Source organism: Artemia sp. Qi Xiang Cuo, chromosome 21, assembly GCF_049724085.1.
Source record: "Artemia sp. Qi Xiang Cuo chromosome 21, ASM4972408v1, whole genome shotgun sequence".
Lineage (NCBI taxonomy): Eukaryota > Metazoa > Arthropoda > Branchiopoda > Anostraca > Artemiidae > Artemia > Artemia sp. Qi Xiang Cuo.
The window spans coordinates 22294387-22301282 of record NC_142814.1 but is presented as its reverse complement, the minus strand read 5'-3'; the positions used below and the strand labels follow the sequence as shown (position 1 = coordinate 22301282).

General features: G+C 34.1%; 1 pseudogene; it reads left to right on the top strand.

Moving 5' to 3' along the window:
• The first annotated feature begins 5404 nt into the window (after positions 1-5404).
• On the top strand, positions 5405-5585 carry LOC148939347 (U2 spliceosomal RNA; annotated as a pseudogene).
• The last annotated feature ends 1311 nt before the right edge of the window (positions 5586-6896 follow it).

The window sequence follows — 6896 nt, the reverse complement described above, 5'->3', positions numbered from 1 at the left end:
ACTTTAGCTACATTTGACTATCTTGGAAAGGGTTTAGGTTAGGAAAATGAAACTCTCAGGGATGGGTCTGCAGGCTAAAGCATGTCCCAGGAAGGTATTTTGAAGTACCTACCTTCACTCCTTCTCCCTGTAGAGGGTACTGACCTTTAAAAGTATGTGAGTTATAGAAGTGAAACCTTGCAAAATAGAGGTTATACAGAAAAAAGGGGTTATACAGGCCCATACAAGATGACCCAACCTATGAACTGGTAGCTTATAATTCACAGACTAAACCTGGAATCTTTTTCCATTCATATTTACAAAAACCACAATCTAGATTACGAGCTCACTATCTAAATTTCTTTGAGCTGAATTGATTTGAGGTCACCTCTCGTCTTCAAGGGCTATATGATCCCTGTGCTCTCCTTGAAGTTCTTTAAATTCTCTTGCGGAAATTCTCTTAGTACCACGGCCGATATTCAAAACATATTCATGGAACGGATATGTTTTGAATTCGTAAGAATTGTACCATGTTGACACAGTATATATAAGGCCTCTTTTTTCACTCATCAATGTGCTAAAATCTTACATCTTTAGTCAGAAAACGCTTAAAAGTGAAATCTTTGAACAAAGATTTTACATCTTTGGTCGTTTTTCTGCAAACGTCTTTCATCGTTCTGCTCTGATCAGCGGTGTGAGAACAATGAAGAGTAGATCATCAAAGTTCTCTCATCATTGTTCTATATGGCAACACAGTGGCGGTCTTCACACTTTTTGCTAACATCAGTGAGCTGCAAGATCTTTTTGCTAACATCAGTGAGCTGCAAGATCTTAGAAGAAAGATGAGTTAAAAAATGATAATCTTTGCAGAAAGATGTAAGATCTTGATGCTAAAAAACAGGCCTATAATAGCAGTATGATCTTTCCCTATCTCACCTATTATAAAAACCCGGACCGAGGTGCGATTGCTCCAAAGAATCTATAAACCGGTATAAACATAAGCGACATTAGATCTTTTCACGGGTAGATAAGTCAGATCTCTCTTGAACGCGATACTTGGCTTCAACGTTGTAACACTAAATTTTAAAGAAACTAATTTTAAATTAATTTATTCCAATACATATATGAAAATTGGTAATTAGTAGTGCAATGTTATTATTAGATGTTTTTAGGAATTAAAAATAGGTTTCGAAGTCTCAAGTTGGTTTCAAAGGCATTTTGAGAAAGTTTCTGCCAAAATACGTGTTCCAGGGTAATTGGACCGCTGATGGCAGATCAAATGAGAGGAGCTGTTTGTACGCGCCGATATATATATATATATATATATATATATATATATATATATATATATATATATATATATATATATATATATATATATATATATATATATATATATATATATATATATATACTACGAAAACTTTTCGAAAAAGAAAGTTTTTTTTAAGAAAAGTAAAGGCCATATTGAACTTAAGATCAGTAGAAATAGAAGCCTACAATAACTCAAACTCTAAACGACCAGAAATTATTATTAAAGAATAAAAAAGGAAAGGAGAATAATTGGTATGGCTGTAACGCTGCACATAAATTTACATAAATGTATATATAGTGGGCTGTAATAATGCAAAAGGTAAATATAACATTAGTTTAATAATGGAAAGAAAGACAAAGAATGATTTTATAACGATAATCGAGTTAAAAATTAGATTCATTTGAACAATGCTATATAGCGATGACAGTTTATTATGATATTTGGTGTCTCGCATTTGTATTTCAGTTTCTAAAATTTTATTAATTTCTCCCAAAAGGGAAATTACGTGGTGGGCTAGAATGTAGACTTGCATCTAAATTAAATATAGCCACTTCCACTTTTCACATATATTTATTGATATTGATTTGATTTTTATTGTCTGTAGTACTGAGGAACTCATCAAGGAGATAATCAAACACAAGTTTTAAAAAATTTCTGAATTTTCTGAAACTCCCTCAATTTTCTGAAAACTCCCTAAGAATTTTACGAAAAACACTTCTTAACAGACAAATGGTATTTTCTTGGATAGGGCTATTGTGGCGACTTTACCACAGCAACCAATAATTGGAAACCAAGTCCTAAAATTGGTCTCAATCAGGAACCCTTGTGGCTATGTAAATTCACAAAGTGCAAAGATTTTCAAACAGAGTTGTTTATTGTTTAATGTTCAGGAAAGGCACGGAAATTTTATACGAAAACATGGATTTAAAACGAAACTAGTCTTTTATAGATAACAAACATTGTAGAAAGTATATATTACGACGTAAAAAAATATTATAAACAACCAAGCGGTAGATCCAGAGGAGGGGGCAAGGGATGCCCCCCCTAAAATAGTAGACAGTAGTGTAATTTACTAAATTAATGCAACTTTGCATTAATTAAACTTGCTCCGAACGTAAGTTTATTGGATCAACCTATTTTGCGCCCCCCTAAAAATCCTGGATCCGTCCCTGAAACCATCACACCTATTCCACCAGTTATTAGAAGAATCTAAAATTCCTTATTTTCACAAATTTCAGCAACCTCCCGCCCCCTTTTTTGTAAAATCCTACATAAGCCAATCAGTCGAGTCCACTATTTGTAAATAATAGCAAAACCTGCATTAATTAAAAAACGTTCAAAAATTAAATTAAATAAAAAAACTAGTTTTTTAACTGAAAGTAAGGAACAACGTTAAAACTTAAAACAACCAGAAATTATTCCGTATATGAAAGGGGCTGTCCCCTCCTCAACGCCTCGCTCTTTACGCTAAAGATTGGCTTTCTCACAACTCTATTTTTTTAAATAAAAAACTTTAGCGTAAAGAGTGAGGCGTTGAGGAGGGGACAGCCCCTTTCATATACGGAATAATTTCTGTTCGTTTTAAGTTTTAACGTCGTTCCTTACTTTTAGTTAAGAAAAAGCTTTTTTTTTATTTAATTAAAGTAAGAATTCATTCACCTGATGAAGTCTCACTGTTTCGTGTCTGTGTATTTCTATGAGGTGATTAAAAATTCAGCTTTTGTGTCCATATTTACCAAGTAGCATATATGAATACCAGTGGCCTTAATTGGAGGAAAGGAATTTTTCTACAAGACTTTTTTCTTATATTCACCCTCTTAGATTCAAAAAAGTCTTTTCGCGGTATTATCAAACAGTTCGTGGTAACCAACTATAAGTAAGGAGTGACCCGGCTCAATAGTAACCGAAACTCTAAAAAACAAAATTTTGATACCAAATAGATACATCACAGGAATCAGACTTTTATGCTGATTTCAAATATATAAGTTTTATCAAGTTTAGTTTTATCCATCAAAAAGTGGAAACACCCTCTAAGAGTCATAGAACGTCCATGAAAAGCACACCATCAGATTCAGAGTATCGGAGAGCCCTTCTATAGAAGTTTCAAGCTCCTATCTGAAAAATGTGGAATTTTGTATTTTTTGCCAGAAGAAAGATCACGGATGCGTGTTTATTTGTTTGTTTTTTTTTCCCAGGGGTGATCGTGTCGAACCAGTGGTCCTAGAATATAGCGGGAGGGCTCATTCGAACGCAAATTAAAAGTTATAGTGCCCTTTTTAAGTGACCAAAAAATGGAGGGTATCTAGGCCCCCTCCCACGTTCATTTTTTTACCAAAGTCACCCGATCAAAATTTTGAGAAAGCCATTTTATTCAGCATGGTCAAAAAATACAATAACTATGTCTTTGAGGATGACTTAATCCCCCACAGCCCCCGGGGAAGGTCTGCAAGTTATGAACTTTGCCCAATGTTTACATATATTATTGGTTATTGAGAAGTATACAGAAGTTTTCAGGGGGGGGGGGGGTTTCTGGTAGTAGGGGGGGGGGGTCAGGGATCTTGCCATAGAAGGAGTTTTCATGGAGGAATGGACATTGCTATAAAGAGGGCGCCGGATTTCCCAGAATTGTATAAAAAAACAATCAGAAATTATATAATAAAAAAAAGCATTTTTTCAACTGAAAGTAAGGAGCAACATCAAAATTTAAAACGAACAGAAAATATTACGTATATGAATGGGTTCACCCCCAAGTCTTTACCTCTCTCTTGACGCTAAATTTTTTTGTACTTTCATTAGAGCTATCTGTTCTAATTAACGGCGTCTGTGATTAAGGGGTCATTCTTAAAGAATTGGAACAAAATTTGAGCTTTAGCGCATAGAGCGAGGTATTGACTAGGGGGTGAGCCCCCTAATCTACATAATAAAAAAAACGAATATAGAAGTTCGTTACGTAAGTTAATTCGTAAGTTACGTCAGAACAAAATTTCGAGAAAACGATTTAGCCAAAAAAAAAAAGTAAAATTAATATGCAAATTTCGTTTTAATTATTCATGTACGGTGAGTAAAATCAAAGCTGCATTAATTCAAAAACGTTAAGAAATTAAATAAAAAAACAAGTTTTTTTAACTGAAAGTAAGGAGCGACATTAAAACTTAAAACGAACAGAAATTATTCCGCATATGAACGGGGCTGTGCCCTCCTCAACGTCTCGTACTTTACGCTAAGGTTTGACTCTGTCTCACAAATTTATTTTTTAAAACAATAAAAACTTTAGCGTAAAGATCAAGGCTTTGAGGAGGAGACAGCCCCTTTCATATACATAATAATTTCTGTTCGTTGTAAGTTTTAATGTCGCTCCTTACGTTCAGTTCAAAAAACTTGTTTTTTTAATCATTGAAAAGGGGCTTGTTTTTTACGTATGTGTGTTAAAGAAATTGAAAAGAACACGAAATTCCCCTCCCTGGACTCTGAATAATACACTTTTGCCCCTCACCCCCCCCCCCCCCAAGGCCGTGTATGGAGGGAGGGGTACAATAAAAGGTTAAAAAGTCATCGTAAATTTATTTAAATGCATTGCGTTACGTTTTAACGAGTTGGAAAAAAATGTGGGGGGGGGGGGACACTGGATCTGCACTTGACCCCCTAATTTCCATGAATTGACGCTCTTGATCAATACCAGTGGTATCAACTGGCGGAATGACAATTTTCATTGCAAATGAGTGTGTTTCCTTGGGTATTTTTTTTTTTTTTAAGAAATCGAAAATTCAAGAAAATTGTCCTTTCTGGATTATGAAAATACTTTTCTCTGTCCCCCCTTAATTACCTTGAATTAACGTCATTAATTATTGCTAGTTCCGACTCTTGTCACCTAAAGGGCTAAGAGCATATATCTCTGATTTAAGGCCTATCTTCTTTGATTTTGTTTTTTTGGATGAGAATTTTGTAATAAACTTTGATATTGTTGGAAATGTCTTATGCTGTTTAGAAAAAAATCTAAAGACAAACTGATAAGTTTATTGAATGTTATTTGAGTATTGCAACCAAAATAACATTTGCGGCGAACTTTGTTACTCGTATTCTAATAAGCTCTTTGACAATCCTTATTCAATTATCGCTTCTCGGCCGTTTGGCTAAGATCAAAGTTTAGTATCTGTTCTTATGAGCTTAATATCTGATACGGTTCCTACATGGGGCCCAGAATATTAAACTGGGTTTTGGAAGCCGGAGGGATGTCGGAGCTAGCTCTGCTCCCTCCATGTGTTGCAGTACCTCCGGGATCGACGCACCCCTTTCGATGGGACACCAAAGTCCATGAACACAAATCAATTATGTGAATAATGCGATTTTCAAATATAAAAAAAAAACTATCCTTGTAGTTTCCAAGTCCTTGAATATATCGAAATTATTTTTTTTTCATCTGAAAAAAAAGAGAAAAACTATGTATAATTTACAAAAGTTGATGGTGAAAAAGCCAATGACCACTCGCCATAATCAAATTAGTACCCAAGCTAGATTGAAGTCCACATGTATCTTTTTTGAAAATTAATTAAAAAAAACTTTTTCAACACAATAAGTTTAAAAAAAAAGTAAATGACTCCATTAAACCAAAATGAACAAAAATAGGATAAAATAATCTGCCAAGAATACAACTACCACAAATCAGTATCAATAAATAAATGAAACCCAAAACAAACAGAAATTAAAATAAATAACAGAGTGAAACTCAAAACGGGCAGAAACTAATATGAGTAAGGTGGAAAAGGTTCAATTTTGTGGATTTTTTTTTTTTTAATTAATTAATAAAATACAATTGTCGCAACTGATCCACGTAGGGAAAAGAAGCTATTAGAGTTACTTCAATGAGAACACCAAAGCAACTGAGGTAAAAGTATAAAATTGAAATTAAGTTAATTATTCTGTTGCGAAATAAACCTCTCTTCAGCTATTTTTGAAGCAATTCCTTTTGGTCTAGTAGGTAATCTAGTACCCTGGTGATTATGTAAAATCTTAATTCCCTTATTGACTATTTGATCACTTTTCAAAAGTTTATCATAAATTGAGTTAATATTTAAATTTCCTGTGTCCCTGTTTATTGAAAGGTTAGCAAACATATCTTTTTTTCTATTATTCTATCATTAGAAATATTTCTATCATTTGAAATAGCCGTGGCCTCATGAAATTGTACAAAATTTTCAGGTTGAAAGAAAATATGTTCAGCCAGAGCCGAAACAAAAGTTTCAGGATACTTGCTTGATTGTAGGGTTTTTTCTATTAAAGAACGATGCTCAATAAATCTTTCAAAAAATTGTTGGTCAGTTTTACCAATATAAAACTTCCCATAAAAAAGGCTCTAAAGCTGTCTGCGACAACTACCGCCCAATAAGTCTTACCAGCCACGCCGCAAAAATCCTCACAAGAGTCATGCTCGGGCGTATAAAAGCCAATTCCTCAATGGTCATTCCGGAATACCAAGCCGGCTTCCGACCTAACATATCAACAATTGATCAGATATTTACTGTCCGCAAGATCACGGAAAAGTATAGCAAACTTGGTCGCAGCATCTACCACCTTTTCATAGACTTTAAACAAGCTTTCGATCTCA